The 17096-nt window shown below is 45.4% G+C and overlaps 1 protein-coding gene and 1 long non-coding RNA gene across 2 annotated transcripts in view; both read left to right on the forward strand.

Moving 5' to 3' along the window:
• The window catches only part of LOC113008751 (A-type voltage-gated potassium channel KCND2-like), a 115835-nt gene that overhangs the window by 72997 nt on the left and 25742 nt on the right, over positions 1 to 17096 (forward strand). The window lies entirely within an intron of this gene.
• On the forward strand, positions 1160 to 4434 carry LOC145421553 (uncharacterized). Its single transcript, XR_013902939.1, has 2 exons — positions 1160 to 2404; positions 3833 to 4434. It is a non-coding gene; the product is annotated as an uncharacterized LOC145421553 (long non-coding RNA).

Genomic DNA, 17096 nt, shown 5'->3' on the forward strand with positions numbered 1-17096 from the left:
TTGAACAAAAGATTTCTTGGAATCTTTATCAGTGTGCGAATGTCTAGAGCAGAAGATGGGATCACTGCCCCCTTTTCAGATCCAGTGTACCTTAAAGCAGCTGCTTTGGATCCAGCATTTTCTCTGTTGTGGGTGGAACACCATGTGTTGGGCAGTTGTGACATAAAGACAGAGGTGACACAAAAAGTTAAAGGTAAAGATTGAATATAGTTTATATTTTTTCTGTATTTTTTTTTGTCTAAAATTGTAATAAAGGCTCTTTTGCTGTTGTTAATTTGTTTTGCCAGATCTGATCCTGCAAGATGCGGCAGATCCTGCAAAGTCAGAGCAACTTGTGACTCCTGGTGAGGAACATCAAGAGGACTGTGAAGATGGAGGACTCTTTGCTGCTTACTGTAAGAGGCAGAAGAAGGATGTGGGGAAGAGTCCAGCTCTACAGCTAAGTCACTACCTGGATATTGCTGATGGACAGAACGCCCTCTTGTTCTGGGCAATGAACATGCAGACTCTTCCTTCTCTGTTTCATGTGGCCACCAGAGTTTTGGCAGTACCTGCATGTAGTGCTCCTGTGGAGCGAGTTTTCAGCTATGGTGGCATCATTCTACGGCCTCATCGTGCACAAATGACTGACAGACTTTTGGCCAATTTGGTCTTTTGCAAATGCAATGCAGAATAGTTAATAGTGAACTGAAATAAGTTAAAGTGCACATTCTTGTTCATTGTTTATTTATATATATATATATATATATATATATATATATATATATATATATATATATATATATATATATATATATATAATCATTCATTGTTTTGTACATACGGAAATCTCAGCACTTTTTGTTTCAACAGGAAGTTCTGCTTTTGCATTTTTTCACTGAATGTTTATTCTGTGAATTTGTAATTTAGAGGAAGACTATTCTTGCAGCAAAGTTTAATTGAGCTGTGCAAGGTGCAATTTCAGAATTAGTTTGTTCATATTTTGTAAGTTACTTGTTTCATCAGGTGATGAGATCAATACAGATTTAAAAAAAGAACACATGGTCTATTATTTACACCTAACATATAACTGCAACATTATTTTTTCGTTTTTTTTTTTTTAAAGACTCGAAAGGACTTGAAATTCAAAGTTTCAGACTTGTGACTTGACTCGGACTTTGAAGGATATAAAAAAAACAACAACAGCAATAGAATAATATTAAACACAAAGTGAACCCGTCTTCCTTCATTAAATAGGTTCTTTTAGATGTTAAGGAGGAATTGACTTAACCAGGCTGGCGGAGAATGAAGACAACCGGACACCTGCTGCAGATGGGGGAATCAGTGAACTTTTATTGAGACAGAGACAACCTCTCAACACAGCTCACATCAGGAGATTCCTCATATTTGCTGTGAGGATGGGTATATATTCTCTAAAACTTACAGGAGGGGGTTGTGAGGAAAGTGCTGCATTAGCAGAAAAACAACTCCATAAAAGGAAAGCGGCCTTGGGTGTTCTAGTCTCTTCGCTTGCAGATATCTTGCACCTGCAGGATGAGGCGATCGCTTCTTATCGCTCTCAAGGCCAAAGTCGTGAGCGCATATTTTTATTACACAGTTGCACAGTAACTTTAAAGCTGAACAATATTTAAAGCTGAATAATGTTTGATCAGATTATATTTTCTTCAAATCCCCCTTTTGACCCATCTTAAATGGGTCAACACACAAACATAAGTAACATTCAAAGGAACACAGAGACGTGTCGAAGCCTGGCTCGAAAAACTCCTCGGGTCTTATCATTTGTCTTTATCTGTCATTGCAGATGAGGAGAAAAGAGTCCAGGCACCACCCTGCCCAGGGGTCGGCTGCAAGCAGTCTCGGTTCCCGACGAAAGCAGTAACAGCTGTCCTGCACACAAGGATACAACGAGTTAGTGCAACCAGGGTAGTGACACAAAATTAACAGTTCCTGTAACTCAGCAACCAAAAAGCATAAGTAATGATAAAAATGTGGAGAGTACAGAGTATACTATAATAATGAGAGATATAAACGTGAAAATGTGAAAGAATAAATCAACCGTAAAATAAACTCAGAACGGTAACTGCTAAGGACATTCAAAAGTGAATATGTTAAAAAGTGAGGAAGGGGTGTGGAATAAAACAATTTATATCCAGTGGTGGGAGTACACATTCGCTCAGGCTTAAGTCCGGAGACCCTGAGAACATCGCTTAACCCTCACAACCCGACCAGACACAGTTCAACCAGATATATCCTTCAAGAGGAAGTGGGTGAGGGAAACAATTAATAACAAGCCTAATACAAAACACCACAGAGAAACAACCATTCTAGAAGAATTTAAACAAGAGAAAGACGATAATGTTCGTCACCCTCACGATCAGAGTTTTCATCATCCGTTGGCGAGGAGGTGGGAAGTTGACTAGCCAATAAAGGCATCTGCCGGGCGAGATCCTTATCCTCAGGAGTGAGAGCTGTAACAATCAGTCTGTGGATGAGGGATCGAATGCATGGAATACAACAGCAACCGCAGGTGACTAGGATAGCAACAAAAACTGAGATGGAAACTAGGATGGAAGCTACAAGGGCCTTATATTTGCCAAACATGTTAAGCCAAGAGTCCCACATGGCAGTATCAACGCCCGAGTGTTCCTTCATTTTAACAGTAAGAGCTGTGAGACCAGTAATAGCTTTAGTGAGGGAACCATCAGGAGCTGTGTTATTGGGGATATAGGTACAGCACTCCTGACCAAAAAGGCTGCAGACTCCGCCTCTTTCTGCGAGGAGAAAATCCGTTGCGACCCTGTTTTGGAAAGCCATTAGGGAAGTGGCAGATAACTGTGCATGCACAGCTTCAAAACCATCTCGAGTGTAATTAGCCAGCAGTTGCACATTAAAGTGAATGTAGTTAATTCTGTCTACATTCGCATTTATTTCAACCATCCAAAGTATCGAGGCCCATCCTGCTTTAACCTGGTCTCGCAGTTTATATTCATCGGGGACCCCACGGGGTATACCTACAGCATCAATATAGGTTGGATTATGAGCTGAACCTGGGATTAGAGAACGTTTAGAGCGGCGTTCAGAGGAGGATGGGAGGCCAACTTCGTGTACTTCTATAGAGAGATCTACTGGAGTGACTAAAACAGGTAAAATAAGAGTTATAAGAGCGCAAAGACCTGACGCATCCCGAGGGAAACCATCATATAACTTGTTATTGCCACACCACCACCACAAATCAGCCCTAGCCGTAGGTCGGAAGTTTGGTTTCATAACCGTCATCTCAGTGCACCAAGAAGAGTTCAAGCTACCTAGTTTTACTGCATTGCCAGTCAGGTTAATACAAGTGAAATTGTTCACAGCTACATCTGAAGAAAAGAAAGGTGGTTTATTAGAGACCGAGCGTTGAGTTTTAGGAAAGTGGTTTTCCAGATATGAGCAATGACCTCGTTTTGTATTGTTCATAAGATGCAGGAGGCATGCACTATTGACTGGCGCCGGTACCACCCGTAAAGTGGGGCGGGCTCCCATACAAACTATGCAGTCGGAAGCCGTCTTGTCAGCAGCTTGTTCAGCTAGTAGTAACCAGTTGTTTGTTGCTCCAGAAATACCGGTTAGAATTTGGAAGAGGTCATCTTTAGACATTTTATTTGTGTCTACAATGCGTATTCGGCCGTTTCTCCCCCCGTTTGTATATGTCACCGGAGGGCCATTAAAGGTGGGGTTATCATCTTTAACTACAGAGCTTGGAGCTGCACCAACGCTAGGGCATATTTCCATTTGCCAATACAGGGCGGTGCGATCAGTCCAAGGGGCAAGTATAAATTGTTGACAGGAGGTCAAGGCCAGATCCTTTAGGGTAAAAATTAAGCCTGAAAGATCCGGTTTTTTTGCTATTCTGAGCATATTTTGGTTTCTCCAGTGCAAAGCCTGACCCCTAGAGTGCTTGGACCAATCGAGGTCCGTTTCTGACACTAAACTGGACCACTTCCACTGATGCCAACCTCCCAGGGTTATATACCACACTGAGGAGGAGAGATGTACTGCAAGGTTAAAAAGATCCCCCCCTTGGTCTTTGGTGACGGGAGTGACTGGGAAGCTCGCGAAATCTATTTCGACTACCCAACTTTTATTGTTGGGGACACAGAGAGTAATCATTCTAGTCGTACTTGGGGTGCAGGAGGTAACCGTGTGTCGTTTTTTTCTAAATGGATCGGGCGTGGGCAAAACTGGAGAGGAAGTGGTGGGCAAGACCCTAGGGGCTGCATTTGTCAGATTGGGACTGTCAGAAGGGGGCGAAGCTTTTGAACTTGAAAGTGTCAGAAGTGTCGGGGGCCCTTCACAGATCAGGATTATGCCAATGGGAATGAGACCCAGGGCCAGGAAGCAAACAAAGACGCAACATCTTTGCCTGCCTGTCATTTCAGGGGGAAAGGGCCAAGACATGTTTACTTAGCTTGGATGTCGTCTAATAGAGGATGATGGGGCACAGAAAGGTGGTCCAGTTCCCCCCACCTCGCCAAGGGCGTGTTCTAGGAGTTAAAGAGCAACAAAAAGTATCAGTGACACAACTTTAAATGAGCTTTCAGCGGTTAAAACTATTGCAATGTAAAATGTAAATCTTAAAAACTCAAGCCAATATAAAAGCAAAGTCATAAAAGATGTTAAAAATAAAAAAATGTTTAGTTCAGTATGAAGAACACCCCCTTTTTTCTGGAACAGGATACCATTGATATGGGTTCCAGTTCCAGAAACATCAAGATGAAAAGGCAAAGCATAATCTGGCACAGCAAGGTCAGAGGCGACAGAAAGCTGTTGTTTTAACTTTATAAACGCCTGTTCTGTTTCTGTAGTCCATGAGAGGGGAGCAGAGAGGTTTCTCATGCCTTGTTCATTTACCAAAGCGCGCAAAGGGGAAGTAAGGCCAACATAGTCTGGGACATAGGTCCTGCTGTAACCAGTCAGGCCCAAAAATGACAACATGTCTTTTACAGTTAGAGGTTTTGGATGGTGCAAAATGGAGTTCCTGTGTTCTGGGGACAAGGAAATACCGGACTGTGAGACCATGCGGCCTAGAAAAGAAACCTGTTTTCTTGCAATCTGTAGTTTGTTTTTGCTCACTTTAAAACCTGTGTTGGCCAGGTGTTGAAGCACCACTCTGGTGGCCTCCAAACAGATGTCAGCTGTGGGGGCAGACAGCAAAAGGTCATCCACATATTGTATTAACATACAGTCAGATGGTAGTGGGCTGGTTTGTAAAAGTTCTTTCAAACACTGATTAAACAGTCCTGGGGAGAGGGCAAATCCCTGTGGTAAGCGAGTGTAACGCCATTGTCGGCCTCTAAATGTAAATGAGAAAATGTCACGCAGTGACTCACGAAGTGGGAGGCAGAAAAAGGCATTAGCCAAGTCAATGCAGGTGAACCAGGCATGAGATGGTGGGAGGTTGGTCAAGGCAACATAAGGATTAGGCACAGGCAAAGTAGGAGTGCCAAGTAAGGCATTAATCCTTCTCAAATCATGTGCCATTCTGAACTTCCCCGTGCCTTTTTTCTCAACGGGTAGGATGGGCGTGTTCCACTTAGAGCAGGAGGGCTCCAAGACACCGGCAGTGACCAAACCAGAAATTGTTTCTGCAATCCCAGCCTCAGCCTCCGGTCTGTGTGGGTACTGAGGCTGCCACAAAGGGGTAGCAGATGACAGTTGAAAAGAGACTGGCTCCACATCAACTAAACCTACATCTGTGGGTCCAAGGGACCACAAACAATCTGGAAGAGAGTCGAGTAAAGGCGCAGCATCACAGTGGTCTGTGTGTTCTCTGCCATGTGACCCGCTGACCACTCCATGTTGCAGTGTTGAGGAATTAAAGCAATCATTTAAAATTTGGTATGTCTTAGTAGATGGAGAAAACAAAACCTGTGGGAGTTTTGTAGGTGTCCAGTCAGTGGCCGCAAGGGAACGTTTAACCATTCCACCCAGCTCCTTAGCCTGGTGTCCAGGATGTAAGGCCAGTGACACATGGGGAGCTGCCTCATCAGACATCATGTACCACTGTAATTGATCTGTTGTAAAAGTAACCGCTGCTGCCACTCCCTCCGGTGCCGCAAAAATGCACGACATGTTCAGAGACCAAGCCCGCCCCTCACACTGCTCTTGGAACATGTGCTGGTACCAGGTGGTGTCATGCCTGTCATAAAACAGTGTAACATGAGGTGGGTCAGGGGGAGGGACATAAGGATGTAGGAGTGAGAGCCACGGCCGCCATTGCTGAAAAGCAGTACAAACTCCTGGTTCAGCAGGTGTTTCAACTTCCAATAATGCCCAGTAGATGTCAGCAGAGTCCGTCAAACAGGAGGAGGGTTGCAGCAGAAACTGACCACCTCCCTCTGGCCCATTAGAACAGGGAAGCACAACCCCAGTAGGGAGAGTCACAGTTAGGCCTTGTGAAGAGCAGAGTATTGTGGCTCCTAATTTAATCAACAAGTCTCTTCCCAGTAAATTCACAGGCGCCTGTTTTGAACAAACATAGCTGTGTAACAAGGTCTGATCTCCAACCGTTGTGGGGAGGGGCACGGTGTAAGGCAGAGTTTTAGGTTCCCCAGATATGCCCACCACTGTAATCACTGTGTCAGTAAGTCTTTCACGAGCAACATCCTTAATGGTGGAGTACGTAGCTCCAGTGTCCACTAAAAAGCTGCTTCTTCTTCTATCTACAGTTATGGACAGCATAGGGTCCGCCGTTGTCCCTTCACCGTCCTGGGCAGTCTGTGGGGTGTCCTATAGCTGGGGACCACCCTCGTAGTACTCCCACCCCATCACAGGCATCTGTGGGGCCGGGGGCACTTCAACTAAAGCACCACGGGGTCCACCTCTGTGGCCAGGATGCTGATAGGGCCCACCACGGGCTCCCCTGCCTCTTCCAGCAGCCGGGTTCAAAGGGCACGCTTTAGCCCAGTGTCCAGGTTGTCCACACCGAAAACAAACATACATCTGGCCTCCCCTACCACCTCCCATCTGACCCCTTCCCCTGAAACCACCTCTGTTTCCTCCAAATGGGGAACCTCTCTGCCCATAAGGGGCCGGTGAGTGATAAGCACCATACTGGGGGGGCTGTGGATCAGTTGGCCATGGGTTCGGATACAAATCAGGGGCAACTGGACCAGGAGGGGGAGCTGCAGCGGCCACAAGCTGCTTTTTAGGCTTGTCACCTTTTCCACCCAGGTCGTTTTTAGCTTTCTGCAGCTGAACCTTCAACAGTTGCAACTGTAAATCTTCGACGCTCTCCGCTTTATCATCAGACTTAATCTGCACTTTGTTAAGATTAAAAATCAAATGTTTCTTCCAGATTGCAAAGTCACAGTCCTGCAAATCAGGATTATCCTCCATTTTCTGGCTTACTGACTCCGGAATGCCCCTCAGCACCGCCCTTCTAAACCACATGCTCTGTGAACAAGTCCTACTGGGGTGATGACCTGTATGGTTCACCCAGTCTTCAACAGCCTGATTTAGATAATGGGTGGGATTTTGCTTTCCCTCCCATTTAAATTTCTGTAAGGTGCCTTGATTTTTGGGTGGGAATTGTTTGCGCAGGGCCGGTCCAATAAACCTCAAGGCCTGCATTAGTGGCACCTCGTTCTCATGCGTGGTAGTACCCGCATTTTGTTCCAGGTCCGCTGCCTGAGATCGGGATGTGCACCTAGTTATAATAGCTCTAAAATCTCCCAGTGCGAGGTCCTGTCCAGCTGTGTATTTATCCAAACCAGCCAACCAGGCATTCCCTCCCTCCATTATGTCAGGGAGTTTGTCCACTAGGGCCTGGACATCTCCGAATGAATAAGGTTGATACACTGGTCTACGTTGCGCTTTAGTCTGGACCAGGGGAAACATGCCTGGAGGCTGAGGCACAGGGCCCTTAGATCTAGTCTGATATCCTAAACTGGGAGGGGTAGAGGGGGGTGTATGGTTAAGGTCACTGAGTTCATCATCAGTATCCTCAGTTTCTTCCCCGCCTGGTGGGGTATCAGTGTCAGCAAAAACGTGGGCTAAACTCATCTGTGTTTCCGGATCCTGACGGCCCACCAAAGACATGGTAACTGTGACATTTGGTGAAGTGCCAGGCTCAGTTTTTGCAGTAGCGGTCAGATCTCCCTTAACAGCGACAGGAGTGCTGGCAAAGGGGTTGGACCGGGAAAGAGGGGCTGACGCAACACGATTTTTCACCTGGACCACTGACCTATGTTCATTTAAGCAGCTGCGTAATGCTGCTTCTTGATCAGTTAATTGTTGTTCAGTGGGTTCCTGTCTGTTCATTCGAACCGCAAATGGTGCGCTCGCAAATGGGTCAGTTAGGCCCTCAGATCCGGTTCCAAAACAATGGGACATGGAAGAGGGGGCTCTACTACTAGCTGAGGATGTCGCCGACAGAGAGGAGCTTCCTGGGCAAAAATGCTTGGTATCTATGGGAGTTGGAGCTACGGGCGGTTCTTCTCCAATAGTCATTATTCCACCAGAGATATTAAGTACCGGATATATGCCTGCTGAGGGAGGAGTTGAGGCAGAATAGGGAGGTGGCTGAGACCTATTTTTCTTCATGTGTGGTTTTGCAGTTTCCCATAAACACACCCAGTGATTAAATTTAGCTTTGCGGCCTGCGTGCTTATCTGCTTCCTTTCTGTGTCTCACCCCGCTCATCACACCTGCACCTGCTGCTGCTGAGTTGGCTTCTTCCTCTTTCTCTTTTGCCTGCATAGCCTTATTCTGCCAAATTATTCCCCAGTTACCACTACTCCCCTCGTCCTTTCCCTTTTCTTTCATTAACCTTTCAGCTGTTTTCCTCAATGACTCTTTCTGCTTTTTTGCTTCTTTAGGCTGGTGTGTGGAGTTGATGACTGTCTCAACACATGTTAATTGTTCTCCCAATGTGCTAAGAATAACACCGGGACCCCAACCATCATCATTAGTTTCTCGATCTAATTCTCCATCCATTTTACTGTCAATGGAGGAGTGTTCTTTTATTGATTTTAAAGGAGAATTTGGGCCAGCTGGGTTTCTGCCTATGTTAGGCACTAACAGCTGGGGCGCTGCTTTAAAGGTGAGTCAGCACTGAAATATCCCTTCAGGTGTTACCAAGCTTCTACCAAACCGGAGTCTGGCGGGTAACCTTGCCTAGAGCTTCCTGATAGGGGTGCTAGTTGGTTGTCACCTTGTTCACACGTCTCATTCACACTTCATACATTACCTGCAGTCACTCATTACCCTCCTTATGTATGTAATAAATGTGTAAAAAAAATTCTATGTGTGGTGTATTATTTTAACCAAAAGAGGAACCTAGTTCCTTTAATTGTGTAATCTGTGAACAACGGAGAACCAAACTGTCCTGCCCAGTGTTCCACAGCAAGCATTCAGCGTGTATTTATGTGTGTCCAATATCAAACAGAACATCAAAACATTTAAAACACTAAAATCATCGGGGTTTTAAGAAGAGATCCGTTTTCTCCTATTGATCAAAGGGACCCCTCCTTTGGACTCCAACCAGTACTTCTCCTTTTTAAGTTTTAGAGGATCTTTTCTAATAAAGTCCTCTGGGCCTTCCTAACCCTTCTGTAGTTTAGAGAATATTACTAAAAAATATTCTCAAGGCCTTTAACCTTTTAATTTGTTTAGAAAGGCGTTACTAATAAACCCTTTCAAGGTCCCAGACCTGCACTGAGGTATTTATCCGACACCGGAGAGCAACCCGTCGGCTGCAACCGTGGTCAGACCTCAGTTCACTCTTATCTTTATTCACTTATTCACTTATTTCTTATTCACTTATCTCTTATTCACTTGTCTGATTCTCAACAAGCCTTAAGTAAGCCAGACAATTTTGGTTATGAATTACTAGGAGTTTGGACACTAAGTATTTTTATAATGTTCAATATAGCAGAAATAAAAGGTCTGCTTACCTTGTTTTTGTGTGCACACAGCTTTTGTCCAAACTCCGTTCACTCAGACCACTGCCGATGTCCTCCCCTCCGTTCCAGTTGACCTGGAGCGGATCCTGTTCGTGACGCCAATTGAAGGATATAAAAAAAACAACAACAGCAATAGAATAATATTAAACACAAAGTGAACCCGTCTTCCTTCATTAAATAGGTTCTTTTAGATGTTAAGGAGGAATTGACTTAACCAGGCTGGCGGAGAATGAAGACAACCGGACACCTGCTGCAGATGGGGGAATCAGTGAACTTTTATTGAGACAGAGACAACCTCTCAACACAGCTCACATCAGGAGATTCCTCATATTTGCTGTGAGGATGGGTATATATTCTCTAAAACTTACAGGAGGGGGTTGTGAGGAAAGTGCTGCATTAGCAGAAAAACAACTCCATAAAAGGAAAGCGGCCTTGGGTGTTCTAGTCTCTTCGCTTGCAGATATCTTGCACCTGCAGGATGAGGCGATCGCTTCTTATCGCTCTCAAGGCCAAAGTCGTGAGCGCATATTTTTATTACACAGTTGCACAGTAACTTTAAAGCTGAACAATATTTAAAGCTGAATAATGTTTGATCAGATTATATTTTCTTCAACTTTTACACCAGTGACTTGAGACTCGACTCTGACTTGCCTGACATTACTTGAGACTTGACTTGAGACTTGAGGATAAAGACTTGAGACTTACTTGAGACTTGCAAGACAATGACTTGGTCCCACCTCTGGCAGTAGTTACACTGAGTAGCACAGGAACAGAGCCAGAGGGAGAGAGAGAGAAAGAGAGCCAGGGACAACAACATCACATTAGAAAGGTATAGTAATCATCCACAACTATTTTCAGTTGCAGATGATAAAGGATTCAGAAAGTTTATTCATGCAGGCCCATATGACAGAGAATATGCATCTTCTTTTTGTTTTCATATTTTAATTTATATTTAATTGTGTTGTGGTTTGCAGTGTTTTGTGTTGTTTCACTTTAAATTTGTAAAAGGAAAAAGCTGAAAATTTAAATAGTTAAAAGTTGAAATGTGAATAGTTGATTTTTGTATTATATGATTTATTTATTACATTTTATGTGGAGTGAATAAATAAAAGTATATTTACAGTGGCCCCTAGAGACAAAGCACATACAAACCTCAAATCTCGTACAAACTCTGAAGCACGTACAAACTCCAAAACACGTAAAAACACGTACAAACTCCAAAACATGTAAAAACACGTACAAAGTCCGAAGCACGTAAAAACTCAGAAGCACATTAAAAACTCAGAAGCATATAAAAACTCAAAATACGTACAAAAGACAACAGAAGTGCTCCAGGATGCTGGGCGCAGTGTTGAGCTTTTGTTACCTAGTGGCTACACAAGCCAGCAAGTACCAACGACCGGATTTGGTGTGTGGTAGTAACAGGTAAATGAACTTTTTTTTAAAATTATTTGAATATATATGAATGCTTGTGTATAAATACACAAACAACACAAATATGCTTTCAATTGTGTAATTTAAGTGATCTAGTAGCTCTGCTTTGGAAGTTCAGTTCATGCTAGAAATGTGTTTTGGAATTTGTACGTGTTTTGTCTCTAGAATCAGAATCAGAATCAGAATGGGGTTTATTGCCAAATGTTGAGCAGGTTTACAACATTAGGAAATTGCTGCGGTGCTTCAGTGCAAACATAGTGTCATAAATAGCACTTAAATAGACATGAAAAAATAAAAGTAGGGATAAGAATTAAAAGTGCTACGTGGAAAGATATGTGCATGAGCTATACATGAGATATATACATGAGAATAAGAATTAAGAGTGCTACGTTGAAAGATATATACATGAGTGCAGGTGGTGATCAGTGCCAAACATGTAATGATGCAGTGACACAGCGTAGGGTCATGTGTTAGTGGCGGGTACAGTCATATGGTTATTGTTCATGTGTCCAACAGCAGAGGGGAAGAAACTGTTCTTATGGCGAGAGGTTCTGGTGCGAATGGACCGGAGCCTCCTGCCTGAGGGGAGCAGGTCAAACAGACTGTGTCCAGGGTGAGAAGGGTCAGCTGAGATCCGAGCTGCACGCCGCAATGTCCTGGAGGTGTACAGGTCCTGCAAAGATGGGAGTCTGCAGCCAATCACCTTCTCAGCAGAGCGCACAACATGCTGCAGTCTCTGTTTGTCCCTGATAGTGGCTCCAGCGTACCACACGGTGATGGAGGAGGTGAGGATGGACTCGATGATTGCGGTGTAGAACTGCATCATCGTCCGTGTTGGCAGGTTGAATTTCTTCAGCTGCCTCAGGAAGTACATCCTCTGCTGGGCTTTCTTGATGACGGAGGTGATGGTGGGCTCCCACTTCAGGTCCTGGGTGATGGTGGTACCCAGGAAGCGGAATGAGTCCACGGAGGTGATGGGGGTGTCAGTCAGGATGATGGGGGGGAGTGGGGCTGTGTGCTTCCTGAAGTCCACAATAATCTCCACTGTCTTCTGGGCATTCAGCACCAGGTTGTTGTGGCTGCACCAGGACACCAGACGTTCAACCTCCCTCCTGTAGGCAGACTCGTCCCCGTCCGAGATGAGTCCAATAACGGTGGTGTCATCTGCAAACTTGATTAGCTTGACAGACTGGTGGGTGGAGGTGCAGCAGTTGGTGTACAGGGAGAAGAGCAGAGGAGAAAGAACACAGCCCTGAGGGGAGCCGGTGCTGATGGTCCGGGAGTCCGAGACATTCTTTCCCAGCCTCACATGCTGCTTCCTGTCCGTCAGGAAGTCAGTGATCCACCGGCAGATGGGATCAGGCACATTCATCTGGGAAAGCTTGTCTCGGAGATGGTCTGGAAGGATGGTGTTGAAGGCAGAGCTGAAGTCCACAAACAGGATCCTGGCGTAGGTTCCTGGGGAGTCCAGATGCTGCAGGATGAAGTGTAGGGCCATGTTGATGGCGTCATCTACAGACCTGTTGGCTCTATATGCAAACTGCAGGGGGTCCAGGAGGGGGGCCGTGAGGGTCCTGAGATGGGAGAGAACTAGGCGCTCAAAAGACTTCATGACCACAGATGTCAGAGCCACGGGTCTGTAGTCATTTAGTCCAGTGATCCTAGGTTTCTTGGGGACAGGGATTATGGTGGAGGACTTGAAGCAGGCAGGCACATGACATGCCTGCAGTGAGGAGTTGAAAATGCCAGAAAACACTGGGGCCAGCTCGTTTGCACAGTGTCTGAGGGTGGCAGGAGACACACCGTCTGGGCCGGGAGCTTTCCGAGCATTCAGATTCTTAAACTGCTTCCTCACATCTGCTTCATGAATATGAAGAGTTGTGGTGGGAGGAGGTGGTGTGAAATCCTCTTTTGTGTGGGGTGAGGAGGGGGGTGTTGTAGGTGAACGGTTTGAAGGTGGTGATGGCTCTATGTAGGGGGGAGAGGTGGGGGAATTAGTGTCCAAAGTGTCTCTATTGTTGGGGCCGTTGGAGGTGTGAAGGCTGCCTGATGGCTCGTCAAAACGGCAGTAGAAGTCGTTAAGGGTGTTGGCTAAGAGCAAGTCATCAGTGGAGTGGGGGGTTTTAGGCTTGTAGTTTGTGATATTCCTAAAACCTTTCCACACAGAGGCCGAGTCATTCTCTGAGATCTGCTGCTGCATCTTCTCAGAGTGCTGATGTTTAGCAATGTCCACTTCTTTAGTGAACCTGTACTTGGCCTCTCTGTAGCAGTCCCTGTCTCCGCTTCTGAACGCCTTTCTCTTTTCCAGCCACAGCTTTTTGAGTTTAGGAGTAAACCAGGGTTTGTCATTGTTCCTTTTGTGCATAATTTTATATTATTGTTAATAATAAATTAATTAAAGCAACAAAACAACCTGAAGAGCCGGTTTGGAGCCGAAAGAGCCGGATCTCTAAAAAGAGCCGGAAATCCCATCACTAGTCGCCAGTTCTTCAGATATTCCACTTGTAGAACTTCTTTCAAAAGAAGGCTAGCAACCTGTCAATCACATGCTGTTAGCCAATGAGTGAGCAGTTTCACAGTCAACCACACCCCTTGTTGAGGAGATGGCAACCATAGATAGGCTGATCTCGAGACTTGACAAACGATCGTTTAAACCGTATGTGGAGGTGTCACACTGTAGCGCCCCCTGGTTGCAGCAGTCAGATAAAACTACCTCTGAAATCGACAGCTGAACTGAACTGAGCTGCATGAACTGAATAACCTCCGACAGAGTCATGCAGGCGGAGGAGAAAGTAAAACCTCACATAAACATCACATGATGACGAGAGGAGCAGAACAAGTTCCAGTGAAAAATCCACACTGAAATATGAAACTCCACAATACTGGACACAGTTCATCTGTGTCTGCCTCTGTGTGTGTGTGTGTGTGTTAAACTGGATTACCATGTATTGTGTTGGCTTGAGGGATTAGACATGATGATTAAACTGCCTTTTGGCTCTTTAATCTATTGAACAGAGAACAGGATGAACAAGCAGCCAAAACACACACACACACACACACACACACACACACACACACACACACACACACACACACACACACACACACACACACACACACACACACATGTATTATATAGCATTTAATGTGTGTTTGTGTCTGATCTTCATGTTTTCAGAGGTTTGGGGCGACGAGCATTCAGATTAGAGGAAAGTTAATCGTGTCTGTTTCAAAGTTCCTGTGGCCGATTGTGGAGCAGTGACATCACAGCACGCTGTGTGAGTACCTGTGCGAGGCTCGGGGTGTCCTGACTGTCGGGACACTGCACAGCTGTGACCTCGGCCTGACTCGAGTTGTAGTAACCCAGAGGGAGATACTTCCCTGCAGAACATGTTTCTGACAGCTTTGTTTCTACACATACGGATATCACAAAGAGATACGATGAGCTGATTACAAGAGGAAACTTTCTCGAGCACCTCGAGCAGCTCCAGCAGTCACACTCTGCCTCCCCACTAATCCATCCTAATTTAACAGCAGCACTCGCAGGCATCGTGTTCCTGAGTGTCTTCTCGAACACTTACTGGGCTGATCTTTTGTAAGCTGCCTGATTTTGTTTGCATCTGCTGGTGGTTGTGCTCTGGTGTGTTCTTATCTGTGTGACATACTCTTTTGTGTATGTCACACACTAAAGTTTGTGGCACCTTCGTTCAGCTAGTTTCATATTAAAGCCGCTTTACCTTTCACCTGCACAGTCTGGACCTGCTGCAGGACCTGGCCTCCTGTCCTGGTGTGTAAAGAGACCGCCTTAAGCAGTGGCGGTGCAGGGGGAGGTTAGGCTAAAAACAAGCCCGTGCCTTCTCACTCTGACACTAATGATGCTCTGTCTGTCATCCCTGACAGAGTCATGAACCAGGGCATCCGCAGGTGTAAACAATTTACAGCTTTTAAAATGGTTTCAGATTCACTTTAAGACACAAAGCACTCCAGACACAGAGTGACTGAAAATCATCAGCATTTTTCAGACTGAACTTCCATTTTTAAATTTCTGGAAACTGAGAGCGGACTGCTAATGTGCAGTCTGCATCATGCTCAGAGCTCCTGCTGTTGCATTACAAGTACTGACCCTTTGCTGAGCCTAAGCTTAAACCTAAGCTACTACTGTTAAGATGTTTAAAGTATTGTACTGCCCTCTGATTACCATGTGGGATAGACGTGAAGCCAGTGCAGGCGTCTGTAGGTTGGTTTCATCACAGTGACCCTCCTTAGTTACAGTATGAGGAAAGACCAGGAAGACCTTCCAGGTGTCGAAGGTCAGCAGCCAGCTCTCAGCCCCTGCTATGAATAACAAGAGAGAAAATGCAATACAAGGGCGCGTGCACACACACACACACGCACACACACACAGAGGTAGCTTAGGAGCTCAGGTGTGTAGGCGAGGAAGCGAGCTGCGACGGGGTAATTAGCAACAGTCGAGTCCCATAGAGAGACTTCACAGAGAGGGAGGGAGGGGGTTGTTACGGTGACAGGTGAGATAAATCAGGATGGATGGAGGCGGAGTCTCCTCTTATTACCTGTCAGCAGCAAATTAATTGCCACTAAAAACATCCCGGCCCTCTGTGTGTGCTGCAGCTGTTTGTGAAAAGTCACACTGAATTATTCAGTGGGTTTCAGGGAGGTGACGGCGAGCCGGGTGCATCCTAGCATGCCTTGCAGAGCCGAGCACAGCTGCGGGGTTATAGGCTGATGTGTCGTTGATTTTATTCAGGTGTCAGTGCCAACTGAACGTGTTTACTCGCTTTCAGTCCTCATCGACTGCAGTTGCAGGTGTAACCTGAGGTGTGCTCCAGGTGGGTTTTGTGTCCATCACAGGAACTTTACCCAGGAAGGACTTGAGCTTCAGAACCTTTCCAGTGACACTGAGTGCAGTTCTTTTAGGGTGGAACTCAGTAAAGCATCTCACTGTACATTCAGTGGTGATGAAGGAGTGCCTCTGGGCCCTTTCATGAGTACTGATTTGTATCTCACTCAGACCATCTGGTGACAGTTTTGACCTATTAGATCACCTGATCTTCCATGCAAGGATATTCAGTCACACATTTGTACATTTCGGCCCTTGAAAGGAGATCCAAGAATTCACTGTGGTACACAGCAATGGACTTTTACTGTAACCCAGTTTCTGAGAGTACAGGTACTTGTTCCCCTCACTGGTGACGTGAACAGAGCGGTGATCATGTCTGTCAGCCTTTATCGAAACCAATAGACTCTGCATTCCATGATCTGCCGTGAGCAGCAGGAAGCTGAGCCCCTCTGCTGGGCTGTGGTGATGATGTCTGTGTACAGACTGCTACTCATACATCGCATCAAAACTTCATTTATTGTTTATTACTGCTGTCATCACAGAGTTTAACCACCTGACACTTTGGAGTAGAAACTATTTTCTCAGCTGAGAACAGTGTTGGAAGAAGCCACACGTTGACTGATGGTATTGATTCATTTCTTCTCAGTTTGACACCCGTCATTGTCGAAAACCTGCACTTACAGTTTTTAGCTTTGGCAGCGCAGCAGCAGGAAACCAGCAGACGAATTCGCACACAGCTGCACAAGACTTCTCAGGAATTTAAGCTGTGCTCAGCAGCGAGGGGTCCATCTGAGGGTTAAACATTTCCCGATAGATTACATTTGTATTTAAGAGATTTTAGATCATGGTGGAAATAA

This window comes from Astatotilapia calliptera, chromosome 17, assembly GCF_964374335.1.
Source record: "Astatotilapia calliptera chromosome 17, fAstCal68.1, whole genome shotgun sequence".
Classification (NCBI taxonomy): domain Eukaryota; kingdom Metazoa; phylum Chordata; class Actinopteri; order Cichliformes; family Cichlidae; genus Astatotilapia; species Astatotilapia calliptera.